The sequence below is a fragment of the Lactuca virosa genome, chromosome 8 (genome assembly GCF_052849685.1).
Source record: "Lactuca virosa cultivar CGN04683 chromosome 8, Lactuca_virosa_CGN04683_v6, whole genome shotgun sequence".
NCBI classification, from domain to species: domain Eukaryota; kingdom Viridiplantae; phylum Streptophyta; class Magnoliopsida; order Asterales; family Asteraceae; genus Lactuca; species Lactuca virosa.
In genome coordinates, this window is record NC_136433.1 from 183,272,383 (window position 1) to 183,296,218 (window position 23,836).

A 23,836-nucleotide genomic window follows, 5' to 3' on the forward strand; every position below is an offset into this window, starting at 1 on the left:
CGTGTGATCAATCACCTTAGCGTCCCAAGGCGGGGTGGTCAACCCAATAGCGCTATTATTGTCCATAACGTACCTCAAGAATACGGGCATACTCAAATAATACATTCTTATTATTTCAAAATGAGTTACAAAGGTTAACCTAGACAGTTACATCAATATTAATGCCTAGCCCAGAAACACGGGCGTTACAATTCTCTCCACCTTAGGATGATTCCGTCCCCGGAATCACACATCAACAAACAAATGCGGATAGCGACTCATCATGTCACTTTCCGTTTCCCAGGTGAGATTTGGCCCATTTGTATGTTTCCATCGGACAAACACTAACTCGACCATCTTGCGTCGCAACTTCTTAGTCTTTCGGTCAACGATTGCCTCTGGTTCTTCAATTAACCTTTTGTTCTCATCAATTCTTAACTCAGAAATTGGAATTATATCGGGAACTTCTCCCGTGAACTTCCTCAAATAACACACATGGAAAGTGTTATGAATTCCATTCAGTTCTTCGGGTAATTCCAGCTTGTAAGCTTGGTTCCCAATTCTCTGAAGAACTTTAAACGGTCCAATAAACCTTGTACTCAGTTTTCCCCTCTTACCAAATCTTATAAGTCCCTTCCACGGTGAGACTTTAAGCAAAACCGAATCCCCAACTTCAAAAGTCATCGGTCTTCGCTTTTTGTCAGCATAGCTCTTTTAACGATCCTGAGCTGCTAACATTCTCTCCCTGATTATTTTCAACTTTTCAGCAGTCTGATGGACTATCTCCGGTCCCATGAACTGCTTTTCCCCAGCCTCAAGTCAACAAGACGACGTACGACACTTCTGTCCGTACAAAGCTTGATAATGTGTCATCTTTATGCTCGAGTGGAAACTATTATTGTAGGAAAATTCTACCAAAGGTAAATGTTCATCCCAGTTACCTTGTAATTCCAGGGTACATGCTCTCAGCATATCTTCAAGCGTTTGTATCGTTCGTTCGCTCTGACCATTAGTCTGTGGATGGTAAGCTGTACTTAAACACAACTTGGTACCCAATTCCTCTTGTAGACTTTTCCAAAATCGCGAGGTGAAACGGCTGTCACGATCCGATACAATCGTTAACGGAACACCGTGAAGCCTCACAATTTCCTTCATGTAAGAATTCACAAGCTTATCCGTAGACCATTTCTCATTGGCTGCTATGAAGTGCGCACTCTTAGTGAAGCAATCAACGACCACCCAAATCATGTCGTGACCGTTCTTTGTTCTGGGCAGTTTAGTGACAAAATCCATGGAAATGTCCTCCCATTTACCCATAGGCATATGTAAAGGTTCTAAACTCCCGTACGGTTTCTGATGTTGTGTCACACCCCGATTCTTGTCGGAATCGATCAAGGCGTGATATATTGTTCAAAGTCTCATGACAACTAGGTTATAATGTGATTAGATTCAATTAAGTAATAAGTATGCAAACAAGATCCACAACATACAAGTACAAATACAAATGCAAACCACATTTATTACACCAAATTTAAATTGTCTTGTGGATTTCTAAGGCACAACCTATTTTTCATCATTCTTCATTCTTCAAATCTGCATCATGGGTAAAAACAGGTCAACTACGAGAGTTGGTGAGTAATCAAATTTTAGTAGAGAAAATTGTGAAGTTAAAACATTTATAATTTGAAATCTGTTTTCTTTTGAAGTCGCCAAACAATTGTATTTGAGATAACGGTTTATAAATCAAAAATTGATTAACAATTGATAACAACAACAATAAGTCCTCACCCTATATATATACATATGTATATATATAAATATATATAGGATGGAGCATCTAATCATCATACACACTCAACCACGTGTGATCAATCACCTTAGCGTCCCAAGGCGGGGTGGTCAACCCAATAGCGCTATTATTGTCCATAACGTACCTCAAGAATACGGGCATAGTCATGGAGATTAGACTAAAAATGATAATGCACTACAAGTACATGTAGCGTAAACAAACAATAGTTATACAATTAATGACTCACGTATAAATGTCCCAACAATGTCTCAATTGTGATAAAACAATAAAATGAAGTTGGAACATATTAGAACCACATGATACACCCCAAAAGTATTGAAAATTATAAAGTATGGGGTAGATTACTCACATTAGTCCCAAAACGAAATGCGTGTGTCGTACGATAGACGATTCGGGTCAAAATGGCGTAGAACCTAATATAATTAATAGTTTTGGTTTAGGAACTGCTAAACGAGAATGGAGTATTAATACAAATAATTAGACACATATTCTTATATTAGATGAATTAACAATAATTCATTTTGATTATAATATTAAGGTATTTATTTGTTAAATGAATTTTAAATTGAATTACTTACTTTGCATAATTAATTTATATTTTCAATTTAGGCCAGATTTTAATAATTTCTTATTAATGTAATAACTTGCCCAATTATAATTATTTACAGATTTTAACAATTATTTATATGAAATAATCATTAAAATGCATTTTTACATGCTTAAATACTTAGGAAAATAGTTTTAAATAGTAAACAGTATTGAAAAATTATGAAATTATTAGGAAATCATTATTTCATACAATATGAATTACTGTAAAATTTGTATATTTTTCTAAACTGTTTTAGTATTTATTTAATATTTTAATGATTAAACAACACAAAATTCGGGAAAAATAGTAAATGATTCTCAAAAAATCTGTAAAATTAACCATAGTTTTATAAAATGATGTAGAGCCCATTGTATAAGTTTCAGATATTTGTGACTATGGGAAGTATTTTTTTATATATTTCATTATTAATTAGTCAATAAAATCATAAATAATAGTAAACGGTAATATAAATGCATGAAACTTCATATATCATGTTTAATCAGTATACAGGTCATCCCAGAATTTTCTCAGAATTTATTGGATGCAAAAAGTATTTTATGTGAATTATTGCCCTACTTTATTGCAATAATTATGATAATTCAATAAAAATAAGTTATTTTCTGAAAATTTCCAGAACTTCTTATTTTATTGATGGTATTCTGAGAAAAATCAGGTTTATGCAAAAAAATTAGTTTTAGATATTTTGGTGGATTTAATTTGTTTCTTGTATGAATTTGAAACTTTTAACAACATACCTTGATGAATGCTTCAAGAGGGATGAAGATTTGAGTATAATAGATTGTTCTTGGATGGAATATGAGTATTCTTGGAGGAAATTTCGAGATTGAGAGTGAGAGAAAGAATAGAGAAGATTTAAGTGGTGAAGAGAATAATGTGTTGGGAGAAAAAGGAAAGGAAAGTGGATGGGAGGTGTGAGTGGGAGACCATGGGAATAATCTTTTTGCTTTTGGTGGTCTTCATAATTTCCCATTAACACAAGCATCTTTTACATAATTAATATAAGAGTTTTGAAAAATTTAAAGTAAAGTTTAAAAAAAATTGAGTTTTATAAAATTTAATGTAAAGTTTATAAAAATGGAGTTTTATAAAAGATAGGTTATTATTTGATTATAACAATCTACTTTGATTTGAAGTTTAATTAGAGAATTTAAGTTTGATTCTTTTAATTTAATTAGAGCATTATACTTTGATTTGATTTTAATATGGTATCATAATTTACTTTGATTATAGTTATAACGTTGTACAATACTATGTTGCTATTAACGTCAAGTTATATCGTATTGTATGGGTTTTGATCCTATTAGCGTCAAGTAATCTTGAGTAGGGTTTATTAAATTTCCAATTGGGTTGGGTTGACCCGAATCCATTTTAGGCGGATGTCACATGTTGTGCCTTAACTCTAGCACATGTCACACACTCGGCCACATACTTTGCAATATCAAGCTTCATCGTCGGCCACCAGTAATAGGGTTTTAGGTCCCTATACATTTTAGTGCTGCCAGGATGAATCGAGTACATGGTTTTGTGAGCTTTTTCCATCAGAAGATCTCTTATTCCTCCTAACTTAGGCACCCAAATTCGATCTTGGAATACCTTCAGTCCTTGACTGTTTGTACCGAACACTAACGTTTTGCCCAAACATTCCTCCTTTCGGTCATTCTTTTCTGAAGCTTCCTCTTGAGCTTTCTTTATACTCTCCATAATTGTCGAGACAACTTCTATTCTCAACGCTCTTGGCCTTTTTCTCTCAAGATTGACTTTCCGACAGAGAGTATCAGCAACAACATTTGCTTTACCGATGTGGTAAAGTATCTCACAGTCGTAGTCCTTAAGTAACTCTAGCCAGCGTCATTGCCTCATATTCAGTTCTTTCTGACTAAAGAGATATTGGAGACTCTTATGATCAGTGAAAAGTTTGCACTTCGTGCCATAGAGGTAATGCCTCCATATTTTTAGTGAAAATACTACCGCTGCCAGCTCCAAATCATGAGTGGGGTAGTTCTTTTCATGCTCTTTCAGCTGTCGAGACGCATATGCTATCACCTTTTCTCTTTGGGTCAAAACACAACCCAACCCAACACCAGACGCATCGCTATAGACAGCGAAGTCTTCAACTCCATCGGGTAGAGAAAGAATCGGTGCCTCACATAGCTTCTTCTTTAGCTTCTCAAATGCTTCTTCGTGCTTATCGCTCCAAGCATAGGTAGCTCCTTTGTGGGTCAAAGCTGTTAAAGGAGTAGCGATCGAAGAAAAGCCTTGGATAAACCTTCGGTAATACCCGACTAATCCCAAAAAGCTTCAGATCTCAGTGGGACTTTTCGGTTGTTCCCACTTCATCACAACTTCGATCTTCGCTGGATCAACCATTATCCCTTCTTGGTTGACCATGTGACCCAAGAATTGGACTTATCGAATCCAAAAATCACATTTGGAGAACTTTGCATACAGCTTCTCCTTCTTCAAGACTTCCAACACTTCTCGTAAGTGTCTGCCATGCTCCTCGTGGCTCTTCGAGTAAATCAGAATGTCATCTATGAACACCATCATAGATTTATCAAGGAACGGATTACAAACCCTGTTCATTAAATCCATGAATGCTGCTGGAGCATTGGTTAGTCCAAACGACATAACAAAAAACTCGAAGTGCCCATATCGTGTTCTGAATGCAGTCTTCTCTATATCCTGCTCTTTCACCTTCAGCTGATGATATCCTGACCTCAGATCGATCTTCGAAAAATAGCTTGAACCTTGAAGCTGATCGAACAAGTCATCAATCCTCGGCAACAGATATCTATTCTTTATCGTTGCTTTATTCAACTCTCTGTAATCGATGCACATTCTCATACTCCCGTCCTTCTTCTTTACAAATAACACCGGAGCTCCCCAGGGTGACGAACTAGGTCTAACGAAACCTTTGTCCAATAACTCCTGAAGTTGCATCATCAACTCCTTCATCTCCGTTGGTGCTAGTCTGTAAGGTGCTTTCGCTATTGACGTGGTTCCTGGAAACAAGTCGATACAAAATTCTACTTGTCGATCAGGCGGTAATCCAGGAAGATATTCGGGGAATACTTCCAGATAATCACACACCATAGGAATGCTCTACATCTCCTTTTTCTCCTTATTTGCATCAATCACGAATGCCAAATATGATGTACATCCTTTGCCCAAACACTTTCTGGCTTTCATTAGAGAAATGATCTCAGAATTCACTCTGCGTTTGTCCCCATACACCATAAATGACTCTTTCCCAGGCGGGTTTACTTTTAGAATCTTCTTCTTGCACAGTATTTCGGCATCATTGGCGCTAAGCCAATCCATTCCCAGCACGATGTCGAAACCATTTAAATCAATAGGCAATAATTCCTCGTGGAACATATTCCCATTCAAATCAATTAAGATGTTTTTCATACGATGGCAAACAGGTATAAACTTGCCACTAGCAACTTCGACTAATAAAGCATTATCTAGTCTATCGACAGGCAAAACTAGTTTTCTACCAAATTCATGCGAAATAAAGGAGTAGTTGGCTCCAGAATCAAATAATATTTGGGCAGGCAATTCGTTTACGAGAAAGGTACCTGAAGCGACATCAACTTCTTCTTTAGCAGCTTCCAGTGTCATCTGGAAGGCTCTTGCTTTCGGCTTTGGGGGAATGTTGGGTCTAGCTGCCTCCTTCTTCTTCGGACAGTCTTTCAAAATGTGCCCCTCTTCGTTACATCCAAAACACACTCTTTTGTTGGACGGACACGCGTTGGCGTAATTCCCCGTCTTTCCACACTTTTAGCAGGTCACTTCCTCACTATATTTCCCAGAGTGCTTTTTCTTGCACTTCTCACACCATTTCGATTCGCCTCCTTTTCCTCCTCCAAACTTTTTCGAATCAGACTTCGAAAATTTACTTTTCTTGCTGGAACCTGAAGTTCCTTCAAACTTTCTTTTCTCACCAACTTCAACTTTGCTGGCGGTTTTTCCCTTGATCATGTCCTCAACAGACTTGACAGCCCAAATAGCTGCCTGTAGAGTAGGTGCCTGACGCACTGGTACCGCGTACTCCCATGGGAGTCCCTTCGCGTACCGGTTAACTTTTGTTAGCTCATCTGTGACGATGCACAAAGCAAACTCCATTTTGTCAGTGAAGGCATTGGTGTAATCGTCGACTGACATGCTTCGTTTTGTCAAGGTTAGAAACTTGTTCTCCAACTCTAGCAGATTTTGGGCCGAGCAGAACTTGCGCTTAAATTGCACCAAGAACTCTGCCCAAGTCAGTTGCAGTGGCTCATTAAGGCTTAGGGTCTTTCCCAGAGTGTTCCACCAACGAACTGCGCCACTTCTGAACTGACGTACTGCGAAAGTGGTCTGCAACTTGCCTCTGCAGCCACACGTCATGAAGGCTAGCTCCATTTCCGAGATCCAATCCATAACTCCGATTGGATCCTCCTTTCCAGTGAAGGTCGATGGTTTGCAAGTCAAAAAGTCTTTGTACTTGCATCCAAGTCCATCAATTCCTCCTTCCTGGCGGTTTTGTCTAACTAATGTTGGGTTGGCTTGACCAATAACCCCACTGAAGTTTCCTTCGTCCGACTGCCCTTCACTTAATTCAGGCTGCACAATCGGCATCAAAGGTTCTTCACGATTATGTCGAATTAGACATCTCGTTTCTTCCATCTGACGATCCAACATTGTCTGAATCATCAATTGTACAACAGCCATTGTCATTGGCTCAGGTGCTGCTGCTACAACAGGTATTTGCTCGATTACAGGTGGTTGATTCCTGTTTTTGTTCGCGTTTCCAACTCCGCTTCTTGTTCTTGCCATTGTTGATCTATACACCGAATAAGGTGAATTTAGATCCTTATTCACGATAGATAATTAAATTATCCAAATCATTCCGAAACGTGTACATGCTAGTTCTAATTCCGTAGTCGTACGCTTAGAACCCTAAACACATAAGTCTTCAGATCTGGTTGGCAACAAACCGTAGATTCGAACAAATAATATCATATATGGCAAACATATAACATTTAGCACATAAAAGCATTTTAGGCAACTTTCCTAAAATAAACTAGTGCTCGTGTCTGAAATATAACAGACACACATCTCACAATTTCACTTAGCATTCCAAGTTTAAGTCTAGAAATCCTACAAATTCCTAGTTCGCTTAAACTAATGCTCTGATACCAACTGTGACATCTCCAAAATCACGGCCAGAAAAGACCGTTTTCATTTATGCTTTTAAAATAAAATAAGAGTAAATCCTTTGATTTAAAAGGGTTGCGGAATTTGTTCCCAAAACGAAATATGATAAAATAAGATTTACCAAAGCATTTCTTAAATAAATGTATTTTCATTATATAACAAAACTCGGGATGTCATGTTCCGATACAGACACAAAAGCATAAACAATAAAACATAGACCTTACACAGTTATATACAACTACTGGTCTATAAACAAAAATATCTTCACAAGTTCTCCAACTTATGCTCTCGCGCCACTACCTGTAATACAAAGAAACTGAGTGGGTCAGGCTTGGGAGCCTGGTGAGCATAAAGGGTTTTCAACCCACAATAAATAATTATACTTAATTTCACCAACCAACAATAACCCGATTACCCATTCCCGTTATCCTCACTTTACGTCCCTATGACAACAACTATTACAAGGGACCTAATCTAGGATTTTCATCGGGACGGACACTACTGCAAAGGGGTTTCCTCAGCAATGAATGTCCAAAGGAAACCATGAGGGGGATAGAATACAACAAATGAACACCCAAGTTCACTACACCAACATGTTATGAGCCTGCCAGCGTTCCACTGAACTGTCTAGAAAAGTCTGTGGTCGTCATCCATATTTTGCTGGACGACTAGATCACAATCACATCGAGGCCTCTCATCAGTTTATCACACATCAACTATCTACCCAAGTTCTATCCAACATTTTTGTATATAACAACATACATATGCATTCATATGCAACTTAAAAACTGATAAGATACTCATTCGATACTCATTCGAAATAAACAGATAACATATATATACACGTATATTTATACACACGTAACACGTATTCTAAAGTATATACTTCATATATATGTGTTAGAAGAAAGGGAATACACACTCACTTGATCAGAAGATGATCGGACAGCACTACGGCTCTAAAAGCAGTATTCTTCGGTGAAACCGGGAGATCTTCACACACCGGGCTTCGGGCAGAGCTTTGGCTCGGAAACTCTTTTCTTCTCGGGATCTTCGGAGCTTTGGGACTCGCTTCGGGTCTCGGGATGATACCGGGGCTTCGGGGGTGCTTCAAAACGACTAGAGAGGGTTTAGGGAGTGAGAGAGTGAAAAAGGAACAACCAAACCCGGCTGCCCCTTTAACTTCTATTTATAGGGCCATTTTTCAGTTCTCACGTCGTGAGATTCAAGTGCTCACGTCGTGAGCTTAGTCGTCACTGCGTTCATCATTCGTCCACTTGCTCTGGAGGGTGTCCAGTCTCTGCTTACGTCGTGAATACTGTGCTCATGTCGTGAGCTCTGACACACCTTCGAAATTTGTGTCCCAAACTTCAGAAATTCATATCTCTCGCATACGAGGTCCGTTTTCGACGTTCTTTATATGCACGCGTAGGTGAGATTATGCTCTACAACTCTCGTTTAAACTCCGTTGGCTAATTTTGAATTTATTTTTATTATATTATTTTTAGTAGGCCGGGACAGGAAAACTCCGTTATAAATTCATAACTCCTTTATCTGAAGTCCGTTCTCGTCTGTCTTTCTTCCGTTGCACTACTATCGACGAGATCTTCAATTCTCGTTTAGATTGTTTCGCCTAGAAATCACTCGATCTCATATTCGAACTTTGGGCTGCATACAGCTAAGTTGAAACTTCGAAAAATCATAACTTCCTCATACGAAGTCAGATTTAGACGTTCTTTTTATGAACGCTCTCGGTTTAACGTATTCTACGACTTTCATTTAGATTACTAAGGCTAGATATCGCTCTATATTAAATTCATATTTTACGTCATACAGTGTCGTGCCGGTTCTGTCGCGAAACTTTGACAGGTCATAACTTCTTCGTTATAACTCGGATTTCGACATTCTTTACATATTCGGAATCCTTGTCACGACCACTGCGTCTTCATGTATCGATAACGGTTCTATCTAACATTTTATTTTTACGCTTATCTTAATTCTTAATTCAATTAAGCCACACAATTAAGCATAAAACACATAATACTCAAATAATACATTCTTATTATTTCAAAATGAGTTACAAAGGTTAACCTAGACTGTTACATCAATATTAATGTCTAGCCCAGAAACACGTGCGTTACAATTCACATCCATATTTGTTGAACTGGAACGATTGCAGTTAATCGGAGATTACGAAAAATTAGACAGAAAACCAAAATTCGCCAACCACGAATAGATAATCACAGAAATCGATGAAAACAATTGGGAATCACACGATCTGTATCTTAATTTATCTCTAAAACATATAAAAAGCACAGCGACATTGAGAATTTAGAAAAATCAATAACAAAACTAGTTCAAACTTCAAACTGAACTAAATCAAAAAACACCTAGGGTTTGATGTTAACGTAAAAGTACTTAATTTGATCTTCAAGGTTAGAATTAGCCTAAACGACAGCCATGGAGAAGTCGCCGGAGGCATGAGGCTTCAAATCATTATGCCATAAAAGTACGTCACTGCTATCCGAATCTGTATCTAAATCCGAACCCCTACTTTTTCCTTCTCGATTTGATATCTGGCTACTGCTCCCTTTCCTTCTATTTTATCACTTTTATCTCTTTTCTTTATCTTCTGCCTCTCCATCCTCTTCTCTTTCTCTCTTCTAGAACTCCTCCTTTCGCAGCTCCACCGGTGCCGGTACCTCCGGCTGCTTTTGTGCCGCCTCGAGGTAGATCAAAGCCGAAGACGATGGAGATGAAGATACCAAATCTTAGGTATGCATTAGTTCACATGGTGAACTCAAAACTCGAACCAATCGTGAGACCTAGAGGAGAGAACGTAGAGGTAGGGTACTTCAAATTTTTGGGAAATTTGGTTTTCCCCCTTAGCTATACAAAAGAGTGCATATTAAAAAATTATAAAACAAAATCTCTACACGACACCCATTTAATTTAGGTGGACACTTAATTTTATGGTACGTACAAATGTGTGTCTTCTAACATTCAAATTTTGGAAAGATGACAATTATTTTTAATTAGGACACGCAAAAAATACGAATCGTAAATGAGTGTGTGTCATTGTTCACGTGTCATTAAAGATCTGTTTTCTAGTAGTGAAATGTCCAAAAATATAATTAAATTTTATCAAAATATAACATTTGCCATCATTTCATATGCATAGGAAGGTGTGTATGAAGAAAAGGTATGATGATATTTAATTTCTCTTCTATAAATTATAAATAAGCAAAAGAAAAACATAAAAAAATTACAAATAGTAAGAAAGTCATTTTCTATGGATTATGTTAGGGACTGAGCGTAGTGACTCTTTATAAAGCATAAAGACAATTTATGAAATTTTCTCATGATTTTATTTTACAAAAAAATTAGCAAGTTAATACAGATTTTCTATGGTAATATTGCTAAACTGAAATTTAAATTAACAATATCAAATCTTATGAGAAATCTATAAAGTTCATGCTTTTACTTTAATAGAATGCTATTTGGACAAAACAGAACTCTTTTAGAATAAAAAAGCTAATCACTTACATATCTTAAATGCAACAACAGAAATTACAAGGTTTAGATTAATTTCTGAAGAATATGATTCCATCTTTCATATCATTCAGATTACTCTTTTTCATGTACGTTTCTCTTATTAATATGTACTCTCTTTATTCTCTAACAACTAAACTAGTAAATGTTCGTGGTTAGTTGTACGTGCTTGATTTCTACACACTTCTCCTTGTACATTTTCATCACCATACCACCACAACAAACTATTTCAAACCTGAACGCCAGTTCGAAAAAGATTCAGTGATTATGCCAATGAAATTGCTGTTTCAGGGGTGACTTGAAACAGATTTACATCGCGATTTATTTTTAAACCGAACAAGGTTAGTTTTGTTTTACTTACCTGATTTACAGCTGTACATGTCATTTGGCTACTGTATGTTAGATTTTGCAAATTAGATCGCTAAACAATTTTTATTTAGTTAATAATAAATACGATTTTAAAAAAGATGATGCAAAGGAAACAAAATACCAGATTAAAAGGACCCAATAGAAGAGTATATATTGCAGGATACTTATTTATTAAGTTGGCCAGTTTTCTGTTCATGGAAAAAATAGCAATAGACATTGAATCCACGGGACCACAGGAACAAGAGTTAAATTTTTTGGTCCCAAAAATGGTAATGATCTGGTGAGTTTTACAAAACAGGCAGCATGGGTGGAACGGAGCTTATATGAACAAAAGCTATATTACTTGCCCTGACTTCTAGAAATATAAGATACTCATGTCGCCATGCGATTAGTATGTGTGTGTGTGCGTGTGTTGATACAAGTGGAATCAACAAGTAACCTAAACTGTTACAACACCAGGTGAGTATTGTCCATTAAATAAGGCCATTAATTAGGTATGGTCTAGCTTATTGTTATGGTTACTTAAGTGTGTATCACAGCGTCAGTGCGTCACTAACTTTAGTACATACCCACTACTAACTTTAGTACATACACACTAACTTTAGTACATACCCACTACTAACTTTAGTACATACACACTACTACACGTCATCTATATCTTTTTATTTTATATTTACTTTAATAAAATATTTAAAAAAAACATAACATTTTCTTAAACTAGAAAAAAAAAATTACATTAGTAAAAGACTAAAAGTAAAACAATTACATAAAATAAAAGGGTACCGTACTATAAAAAAAAGTTATATGAAAAACTAAAATTACAAATCGTCATATTTTGCTTGATTTTTCTGTTGGATTTTAAAAAGCACTTATAGTTGTTGCGGCGGATGATCCGGATGAGGTGGTGTGTTCAAAATTTGTAAACCGTTAAGTATTTCTTGCATCTCTTACTGTGAACTTTTGTAGTCGAATATTTTTTGAAGAAAATTAACAGCTTTTGCCAAAGTACTTGACAACATTTGTATATAGATGGCTCTATTTGAGTTTCCGGTACCGTTTCGTTGTCAACGTTGTGGGGAGGTTGTGGTTGAGAAGGTTGAGATCGGGAAGGTGGAGGTTGAGAATGTTGAAATTGTTGAAACTGATTTAGTGTTTGAAAAACGTTTGGTGGTTGGGAGTAATTTTGTTGATATTGTTGTTAGAAAAGGGATATATAGTTGTTGAATATCTGAGGATAACATGTTGTTAGGTACAACACCAAGTTGTGCCACCTCACATGTCACATAAGCAAATGGTGTTATAACACGGAAATGGGCAACAAGATGCAACACCAACTTTTTGAAAATAAATATGTTTTATTTTTTTTTTCGAAATTGCTTTTTTTTTTCTACCTTTTCCTTTTTTTTTTTTTACTTTTTTGTTTTTTTTCTTGTTTTACATTTTTTTTTCCTTTTTGCGTTTATTTTAATAACTAACAAGAATATATTTTTTATAAAACATAAAATTTTAAAAACAGTATTTAAAATCTAAAATTACGATTTCAATTAAAAAAACATAATTTTAAACCTAAAATTATAACTAAAATACCATTCAAATTACTCCTAAAACCACACAACAATCCTAATTAACCAAAATATTTCTTCCTAATTTGTTCATTCATCGCTTGTAGCACCGCTAGATCAGCAGGCGCCAAACCCTCCTCGCTCGTCCGAAGAATTGACAACTGATGTGTCATTAACTCCCTCTCTCTCTCTCTCTCTCTCTCTCTTTTTGCTCATGCTTCTCCCGTACCTGCCTTTCCAGGAACTCCAAATGACGACGTTTCAACTCATTTTTTTCTTTTATTAATAAATTGTGCTTGTCGAATTTCGCTCTCATTTCCACCGTCTCTTTTGATCTCGACTCCACCTCCTTCGCATGTCTTGCAGCGCGCCTCGCTTTGTCGCGTCCGGGCGGTCGTCGTGGTGGGGATATCTCTTGGATATCATCCGGGGTCTCATCGTCGTCAGTGTTAAGGTCGATGTGAGTCCGTACGTCCAACACATCGACTGAGCTAGAATTGCGAGACCTTTTGGATTGAACCTCCGACGATGTAGGCGTTTTATTCCACCATGGATTCGCACGCAATAACTCCCATGATTTTTCAAAGTCGAAAACATGTCCCATTTCTACTCGATATTGTTCCTTAGCAGATTTGAATAAATCAAAGTCGTTGGTTCCACTTTGCTGTTGGGCTTGAAGCCGGTTGTATATACCGTTGAATTTGCTGCACCGCTTAGTTATTTAAACCCATTTGCTGCTCAACATGTCATTGTTGCGATACATATTTTTCTTTAAAATAGCGTGAAACTTGTCGAGCACCGCCCCCCAATAAGCTCATTTTTTCATTCCATTTCCGCGAAGTTCGTCTTTTGAAGTAGCACACCAAGCCGCCGTCAAAGCATATTCCTCATCCGGTGTCCACCATTGTGGAACGTCTGCACTTTCTGTTTCAACCGCTATCGATTTCCCTTTCAATTTTCCTTTGCCTTTCCCTCTTCTACTACCTCCCGCTTCCACTTCAACCGATTGTTGTGTTGTAGGCGATGGTTGGTTGGTTGTTTGTTGCATCGAAGCAAAACTAGGGAAAAAATTTTGTTGTAAATTTGGGTTTTGACCAAATAAATTTTGTTGAAGGTAAGGTGAGTTGGGAAACTGTAGTGGCGGTGAAGCGGGATTGAAAGCGGCGCCTTGGTATGAGATTTGTGGTGAGCCTTGACACGATAAAAGGTTGAAATAACCTTCATAACCCGCAAATCCGAGAGGCGAAGTTGTGTTTGGGTTTGATGATGGAGGGGGGGTGTTTGGGTTTTGCTCCATTTATAAAATTTTAAGAAAATATGTGTATATGATATAGAGAGATTGAAAGAAAGGTTTAAAAAAATTGTTTAAAAGTAATATTTATAGGTAAAAAGGTAATTTTTTTTTTGTTTGAATACTGACCGTTGCAAACGGTCATAAGGCAACAACGGTAACTTTTTTCCCGTTTCAATTCGTTTCGATGGCCACGAGATTTGAATGACGAGATGCAACAAGTAGGGGGGCGGTGTTCCCCCCGTTAAGACGGCGTTGCGCCTTGCCACGTAAGCCACGTCTATTCTCGTTGAGGCCCATACCGGGTGCTCTAAACCATTCGGTTGGTGATTCATAATGTAGGTACTGGGGATGTGTTGAGTTAATGGCGTATAGGTCGATAGGTGAATCAAAAGTGAGTGTGTTGATGTTGATCCATTTTTTGACTTTTGGTGAATGAGAAATAATTGGTAGTTACAAAGAAATAATTTTGTGATTGTAGTGTGAAAATATGTATAAAACTTGTTAATATTTATATGTAAAAATTGATTTTTTTGGTTGAATGCTTCAAACGGTCAAATGACCGTTACCCTCTTCTCTTTCCTCCGTTGTCGTCCGTAACCCTGCTCACGTCGCACCACGACTACGGGAGCATGGAGCGATATTTACGCATAGGGTTTGATGCCACATCACCCTTACACGAATGCTCCGCATGGCCCAACAAATGTAATCTTAAAAGCGTTGTCGAACAAGAAAAAGTGGACTGAAAATAGAATTAATTAAACATTGACGATTAAATACAAGAACATGCACCAAAAGAACTTTAACCAACAAGCACCTTTATATATATCTTTAGACATCTCCGACATAGATGGACATGAAGGGTTATGGTCTACAAAATTCAGTCAAAGGATCAACTTGATCACTTGCTAAGAACATGAAAAATGCCCATAAGCCATCAAATTAGCATGCTTAGCCGAGATGCCATCTAAATCAGAGCTTAATATTAGGATATTCAGAGTATAAGACAACCCTATAAGCGGAAAAAAAAAAGATGATGATGATAATAGAGTCGAAGGAGCAAGGTGGAGAAGCAAAGGTCGATGTAGGATGTTGAGTGTGAGATCAAGGGGCGGAGGGGGAATTAGAAATGAGGTAATGCGATCTGAGTATTATGATAATCGAGCTTGACTCAATAATATACTCAATTCGCTTGAGTTCAAGCTCGATTAAACTGAAATCAAGTTGATTTCGAGTAATTTTCGAGTTGGTCTCAAGTGTCTCACGAGTTGGCATGAATCAATTAAACCCCTGGACTTCCTTATTGATGTCAGATTTTAATCAATACCCTTACTTTGAAATGGATTTGTTTGACCTAACAGTCCTTATTTACTACATATTTCTTTCAATATTGAAATAATTATTAGATTATTACTAAAGGTTACAATTTTATATTTGGTAAAATTTAATAAAATTCCACATATATCTTATAAATTAACCTACTAATATGTTTATTTCCTAATTATATCAAATTATCGTTTTTTTCACACTAGTTGGCAACTCTTGCAAAACCATCTGCAATCCTAACATAATTTAATATTTGAAAGTGGTATACAAATAAAACAAGTACCCTATAGCCTATAGGTTGAGGTTGTATGTTGGGATGAGGTTGAGTGTAGGGCTAAAGACGAGGGACGTAGGTTGGGTGAGATCCAAAGTTGAGTTATCAGATTGGATTTCTGTATTTTGCGTAAGTATAGCAATTGTATTTACATGTGATCAAGGAAATTATAAGATGGCAGTTTGTATGGTGTGACCGAGCCAAAGGAAAGATCATCTCATCAAATACAACATGATGTGAAATGATGATTCTTAGGATGATATGTCAAGGCATCGAAAACCATGATGATGTGATGAGTATCCAAGAATGATGCATGAGGCAGTGCAGTGTGCTAGTTTGCGAGTAGTAGTGACGAGAGGAAAACAAAGACAGCTGAATACATTAAGATGAAAGTATGTTGGATGACGATTAAAGAAAGGTAGTGACGAGTGTCATTTTTAATGGAGGTTAACTAAGATGTTAAGGAAGTGAGTGACCGTGTGTGTGTGTGTGTGGGGGGGGGGGGGGTAGGGGAGGGTTCTACCTTGTAGGCAGGTGGTAGGTAGAAGTGAAAGAGTAAGGTGTTCGCGGTATTGTTGACAGTGCATAACAAGCTTTCAACTTTATATTTTGTTGGGAGGTATGTGGGCACAAAAAACAAAGTAGAATTACATGGGTGGAAAAGTAATCATGGAAGGGTTTCTTGTCATATACACCTCCGTTATCATATTTGAAATATTTTATGGTTTTCTGAATTGATTTTTGATATATTTTGAGAATTCAAGAAATTTGGGAAAAAATCAGATTTATTTTTAAGTGGAAAGACCTAAAAGTAGCATGAATAATGATTAAATTTATGGCATAATAGTGCAATCCATTAATTCTAAAGACATGAGAGGTCCACATGTTAGAATGAATAATTAAAAAATGTTTGAGCTACTTGAATTAGAAAGACTAAATTGACAAGCTTGACATAATACTTTAACATTTATTTATTACAAGATATCTAATTATTAAAAACTAAAGACTTTAAGACTTGATCTTATAATAACTGAGCCGTTGGTGTAATACGAATTGACTTGACATGAAAACTGAGGTGAGGCGGAACGACCGAATAAAAAGGATTGTCATTGTCACATCGGGGTAGAGGACGTTGTTAGATCCTGTAATAGTTAGCAGTAAAACCAAACTCAATAGAAAATTTATGTTGACGAATAAACTTTTTTACAAAAGTGAGATTTTTCATAATGGAAGGGGTGATAAGGACATTTTTGAGGTGGAGTGGGCGGTACAATTTATATATTGGGAAGTGGGTGAATTGTAATCAAATCCTTCACAATGGGTGGTGAAAAGCTCTCTCCATGAGTCATAACGCACGTTTTTGGTGAAGAACGAGAGAGATTTATGACTTCATAATTGTGATGCGGCAAGATTTCCATGGTGTTAGAGTGGCGGCCATTGGGGAATAAAGGACATAACACAAAAGAGTGAATGAGAAGTAGAATTTCGGCGATGAAGAAGCAAACGCCGTGAAGAGAAAAAGAGAGGAGCGAAAGAAGATTTGGCTTTCATTACCTAAAGACAATTCAATTACAAGTATATATACAAATATACAAGGCCATAGGCCAATAATGCAAACAACTATTGTTTGTCGGTTAAACCAAACTCGACCAGTTTTCAGATGAACCCGTTACCAATAAAAAAAAAAAGTTTGATTTAATTATTTCTTTTTGTCCAACTCTAGTCATGAATTTCCACCACATTTTCACATGTGGATGGCGAAGCTCCTTGTAGTTCCCCTAGAGGTCTTGTAATTCCCAAAGTCCTTTTAAGCAATGAATACAATATCAAGAGAAGATGAATGGTCCTCCATCAAGTTGGTTGCATATCGACGGTAGTCTGCAACTCCTACTATGTGATTTCAAGTTTAGCTCAAATTTTCGCTTGTTTGGTAAGTGAAACAGACCCCTACTAACCTATGAAATACTCTGAATCAATTCTATTATAATCGGAAGTTCCATTGGGAAAAAGGTCATGGGATCAAATTACGAGATCACTCATTGTTAGGAAGTAATGTGGATAACAAGCAAAAACAAAAGTGTAGAAGACATAGTATTTACATGGTTCGATCAATGTGACCTATTTCCTGGGCAGAAAGGGAGTATTCTTTATTTATGAGCACTCAAAAAGAGGTTACAATCACAATTGAATAGAGATTCGTCTCACTCTAGAACTCAAGACACATTCAGTTGACTAGCAAGCATCCCTATTTATAGACTAGAGATCTGACCTAAAAACCTAATGAGACAAACCCATTAATCCATAGGCCCATGAAAGGTGTCAACCAATCACAATCAGACATACAGTAGCTTCTGAAACCTTCATTCTTGATTTACATTGCATGATCATCAACAACACAAATGATGGAGCATCATGATCCACAGTGTGTCATCCTGATGCAAGAGTGACACATCAAGATCACAATGGCTCATCAGCCATCATTGTGGCACATCATGCAATAATCCTTGAACATCTTTAACTTCTGAGCATCCTTGAACAATCTTGAGCATCATAGAGGACATCATAGCATAAGTGGTTTATGAAGGATACCATGGCTCATCAGGGAACACATGTGGCACACCTTGCACGAAGATGACGCAATAAGCATGAGGATGGAGAATCTTTTGCAAGGAATGGTACATCATCTTCCATGTTGGCACATCTCCTTCACAAATGGCTCATCTAGGCTCCAAAATGGTGCATCTTCTTCTTGATGGCGCACCCACCTTAACAATTGGCTCACCTTGATCATGGAGTGGTGCATATACCTCCAAGGATGGTGTATCCTCTTCATGGAGCTTCACAAAATGCTCTATTCCCTTCCCAAGTGCTATATTCCTTTCCCAGGTGCTTCATACCCCCTTTTAGAAGATCCGTTCATTTGTCACTTGATCTGTTCCTTTGTCTGATGATCCATTCCCTTCTTAGATGATCGGTTCCTTTGCCACATGCTCCATGAACTCCAAGTGTTCCATTGAGTTTCAAGTGCTCCATGAAAATGTTCCAAATGCTTGTGGGAACTCCATGCTCTTACTCTTCTTTAACCCTCACCATGATCATTGGCCTCATTAACTGATTGATTCTTTTGAATGGGATAGAATGAAAAAATGGCCAACTGAGAGGCTAATTTATGTCCTCCCGTTCCTGAGTGAAGAGAATTTCACTACTAAAAAAACACGCATTTTCTGAAGGACAATTTCCTCGGAAATTCCTAGGAAACCGGTGTTTCCGAGGAAATACCAAGAAAAAAGTTGTGCGTAGGGAAAACCCTCCTAGGAAACTTTTTTCGAGGGATTTCCGAGGAAAATTTTAAGGGTTTTCCGAGGAAATATGTTTTGTTGGAAGTCCCAAGGCATTTCCAAGGCTTTATTTTTCCGAGACGTTTCCTAGGAAATATATTTCCGAGGAATTTCTTAGGAAATGATTTCCCGACGAATTTCCTAGGATATACATTTCCGAGAAATTTCCGAGAATACTTTTTCGAGAAATTTCCTAGGACCATACTTTTTTGACAGTTTTTGGTGATCGTTTTGGTGACCGAGAGGTCCCTAGGAATTTCCTAGGAAATGTGCAGCTTAAAAAAAAATAAGCATTTTACGATTTTATTGCAAAAAATGCAGAAATTTTTTAATACAAATGACTAAATTCTATTTAAAACTCATACACAAAAACAATAAATCTAAATACATTACGACACAAGTTTTAATAATCATCTAAACTCTAAATCACAAAACATAATAAAGATATCTAAAACTCATACAAATATTTACTAAAATAACCTAATGTGTAATGTGCATTCGCTGGGTTGCCATGAGGGTGATGAATTCAACTATTAGTGCTTGTCTTTCGGTCATTTCTTCATTTCTTGATGATTATGGTCCAACTCACTAACCTAAAAAAATGTTAAAACAAACATATCAGTAAACTCAAAAAAATAGAAAAACAAAATACATATTAACATTTTTATCTATTATAGGAAATATATAGATATAATACTAATTGATTAATGAATCGTTTTTTTTTTTCAAAACGTAAAAAGAAAGCATAAGAAGAGTTTGGATAAAAAGTTAACTAATGTAATCATACTTGCAGAATTATAGGATTTCTCATTAGAACCTTAATATAATTTATACTACAATTAACTAACCAAGGGCCAATTCTAACTATCTGTTAGAATCAGTAATCGAAATTCCAAAATATCAAAAAACTAAACAAAAGATTACCTCAAGTCTCAAAACATGGAATGCTGGAGCTTTGAACTTGGATATATTGGTTCTGAACATCTGCTTTAGCAATCACTCATTCAATTTATCAATTACACCCAAATACTAAGTAAGAACGGAGAAATCAAAAAGACGAAAAGGGAATAGAAAAAATCACTTTTCTTACCCACCTGCTGCCGCCTTAATCACCACCAAAGCATTACCATAAACCACCACCACCGGAGCCACATACCTTCTTGCAAAAATGGCCGCTGTCATTGCCGGAAATCACAGCCTAGAACCACCCCTCCCTTCCGCTTTAAACACCTAGAACTACGGACAAAACACATATCTCCACCCTTATATCGTCATACCAGAATCCGAAACCATCGTCGTGGAGAACCAACAAACACCACCACCTGTTCATCATCTTCCTAAACACACACGTAAACCTTCACCGAGAACCACCTTCGCCACCACCCATTTCAGCCTCTTTCCTTGGTCGTTCAAAAAAACGCAACACCAAACACTACCTATTACAACCGGAAACAACCATTCTTATACGGCCAACAACCATCGCCGCTTCCATCTCAAACTATTGACCCACCTCCACTGCCGACAATCACCATCGACAGCTTCGACCACCCTTATACCCATCGGAAATCACCACGTAAACCACCTACAAGTTGGAAGAAAAGAAAGAAGAAAAGAGGAGGCTGTTGATCGATTTTGGCTGCAGGTAGGAAATGAAAGAATTAGGGCAAACAAGTTTTATTGGGCTAACATAAACAATTGGGCTAAGCTATAAAATAAGTGGAAAATAATAAATAAATTATAGATTCCTCGGAAATGCTTAGGAACTTCGGTATTTCCTAGTAACATAATTTTTTCTTTACAATTTTGTTATACACAAAATACTTTTAGCTTACTAAATTATATTTATTACCCACATACATATACACAAGTATAAATATAGAATAAAAAATTAATGTTTTAAGTAATATATTATAAAGGTGCAAATGCATGTATGTATGTATATATCACATTTAACTTAGTAAGATAAAAGTACTTAATATATAACAAAGTTGAACAAAATAAGAAACGAAAAAACAACGTTTAAACCCCGAAAAACCAAAAAATGAGTTTTGGTCCTAGGAAATCCCTTGGAAATATCTTCATATTTCCAAGAGATTAGTGATGAATTTTGTATTGTGTAGGAAGTCCTTCGGTATTTCCTATGTATTTTCAAACGATTTACTAGGAACATAATCCGCTTTTTCATATTTTTATGTTCAAACATCGTTTTTTTTCATTCTATATTTTGTTCAACTTCGTTTTTTTTCCCTTGAATAATTATTTATTTTCATTTTTTCAAGGCTGGTTGCAAAGTAGAAAAATTTATTCGGATTGGAACATGGGGAAGACAAGGTGGAGATCCTCAAGAATATTGGTCTTTTCAACTTGAACAAGATACTTATTTGTCGAAGATTACCATTGGTCATGGTAAAACAATACACTCTCTCACGTTCACTAGTAAATATAAAGGGCTTGTGCACACTTCTAAAACGGTTGGTGGTGGGACCAATGGAGACAATGTTAATCCTGTGGTAAATAGATCTTAACTTAGCTGATACTGATCAATACGCATTCTTTTATCTTTAATTCAATAATAGCAGTTATGCTTACTTATGTAGGTCACTAGTGAATCTACAAGCTTTTTGAATCTTACTAGGAAGGTCAGTGGTTGGGCCAGTGGACACAAGGTTTCTGAGGTGAATGTATCTTAAGTCATCAGCCAAACAATATGTATTAATTTTCAGCTTCCATTCAATCTTAACAGTTTTACCGTTTTCTTAGGTCATTCTTGCCGATGATGAGCAAATAATTAGCATTGATGGGAGCATTGGTACTCGAGAGGGTTATAAAACAATTTCTTCACTATCTTTGATGACCAACAAGAGGACCCATGGACCTTTTGGTAAAGCAACAGACACTCAGTTTACTCTACCATGGGAAGAAGGCTCATTAGTCAGTTTTTATGGCCTTGCTGGCAATTACATTGACAGCATTGGTGTCTTTGTTAAAGCTTATGAGCAAATCATCAGAGTTGGAACATGGGGAAAGACTCAAGGTGTGGGTCCACAAAATCTATGGAGTTTCCAACTTGAGAGAAATCATCATTTGAAGAAGATAAACATAAACCATGGGGATCTGATATATTCTCTCATGTTCACTACAGAACATAGAGGCTTGTTACAAAATTCTAAACTGGCTGGTGGCTGGAAATTAGAAGAGACGCCTACTGAGGTGAGAATTTTAACTAAAAAATAACAAATACAGCCTTTAAGTTTATTATATATTGGGAGAGCTGGAAACATAGGGCTGCTAAACTGAGTAACATATAAAACGACATCATTTTGGCAAAATTTGAAAAGAACTAAGGCCTTGGGTAAGCAAAACCATGTTATTACTCTACCTTATTAATGTCAAGATAAAAAATTGTTTGAAGATGGTTAAATTAATGTAATCGAATCTTAAAAATAAAGAGAAACTGCTCACATTTTTCATCGTCTGTTATATAATGCTAAACGACGGACACATATGCAGAGAACCAGCATAATGTTTTGCCATATGTAAAGCTTGTATCCATAGGCCCCTGTATACAAATTGAGAGACAAATTCCATAATTTTTAATACTATTTTTAGTAGGTGTATGGGTTAGCCATTATATATATATATATATATATAATATATATATATATATATATATATATATATATATATATATATATATATATATATATATATATATATATATTTGTTGATGCAGGTTATGTTTGATTGAGATGAGGATATACGTGCCATTAATGGAACAGTTGGGCTATCAAGGGGAGATGATCCTGGTTGCGTAGTAATAACATCAATATCATTCGTGACAAACAAAAGAACCCACGGACCTTTTGGTAATGAACGAGGGAAGCCTTTCACAGTATCATGGGATGATTGTTCTTTTGTAGCTTTCTATGGCGCTGCTGGCTGGTATATTGATAAGATTGGCGTCTATCTGAAGGCTACTACATAAACTCTTCTCTTGATTATATTATTGTGTTCAACATTTTCACTACAACAAAAGTACATTATTGTGCGTTTTTGCTAGAGGTATATAAGTCGGTATTTGAAGTACTTAGTGACGTCGTATTGTCACTAAAACTTTGTACTTGTTGCTAACATGTCATCTGTATCCACTATATGTAACACTCCTTGCCCGGGTATTTTAGAATATCTTTTTAAACATAAATTTTAGTTTTTAAAGGTAAAAAGTTTCATAGTTCATAACATTTGCGGAAACTAAACAGTCCCAAAATATTTCAAGAGGTTTAGTTTTTAAAACCTAGGTGTCAATAGGTATCATAACAAGAATCAAGTTCCCCACGGGGTAATCTAAATGTCCTACTCCTCTAGTCCCTTAAAATCTTCAATCTAAACACACATCAAAATAAGTTAGGCAATGAATTTGCCTAGTGAGTTAAAGTGAGAGGATGTCAATCCTACTTACTTGAATCAAGCCTCCAAAATTATATTTTTAAACTTGCCAAAGATAGCAAAAACATTTGTTATCAAAA

The 23,836-nt window shown here is 36.5% G+C and overlaps 1 long non-coding RNA gene and 1 pseudogene across 2 annotated transcripts; one reads left to right on the plus strand and one right to left on the minus strand.

The window, feature by feature from the left end:
* Positions 1–19,586: 19,586 nt before the first annotated feature.
* LOC145128839 (uncharacterized) lies at positions 19,587–20,982 on the minus strand. The gene is made up of 2 exons (XR_013717128.1): positions 20,235–20,982; positions 19,587–19,903 (listed from the first exon to the last, which is right to left on the minus strand). It is a non-coding gene; the product is annotated as an uncharacterized LOC145128839 (long non-coding RNA).
* A 250-nt stretch (positions 20,983–21,232) lies between these two features.
* On the plus strand, positions 21,233–23,477 carry LOC145131116 (mannose/glucose-specific lectin-like; annotated as a pseudogene). Its single transcript, XR_013717772.1, has 5 exons — positions 21,233–21,238; positions 21,590–21,820; positions 21,908–21,985; positions 22,071–22,520; positions 23,044–23,477. The product of XR_013717772.1 is annotated as a mannose/glucose-specific lectin-like (transcript).
* The last annotated feature ends 359 nt before the right edge of the window (positions 23,478–23,836 follow it).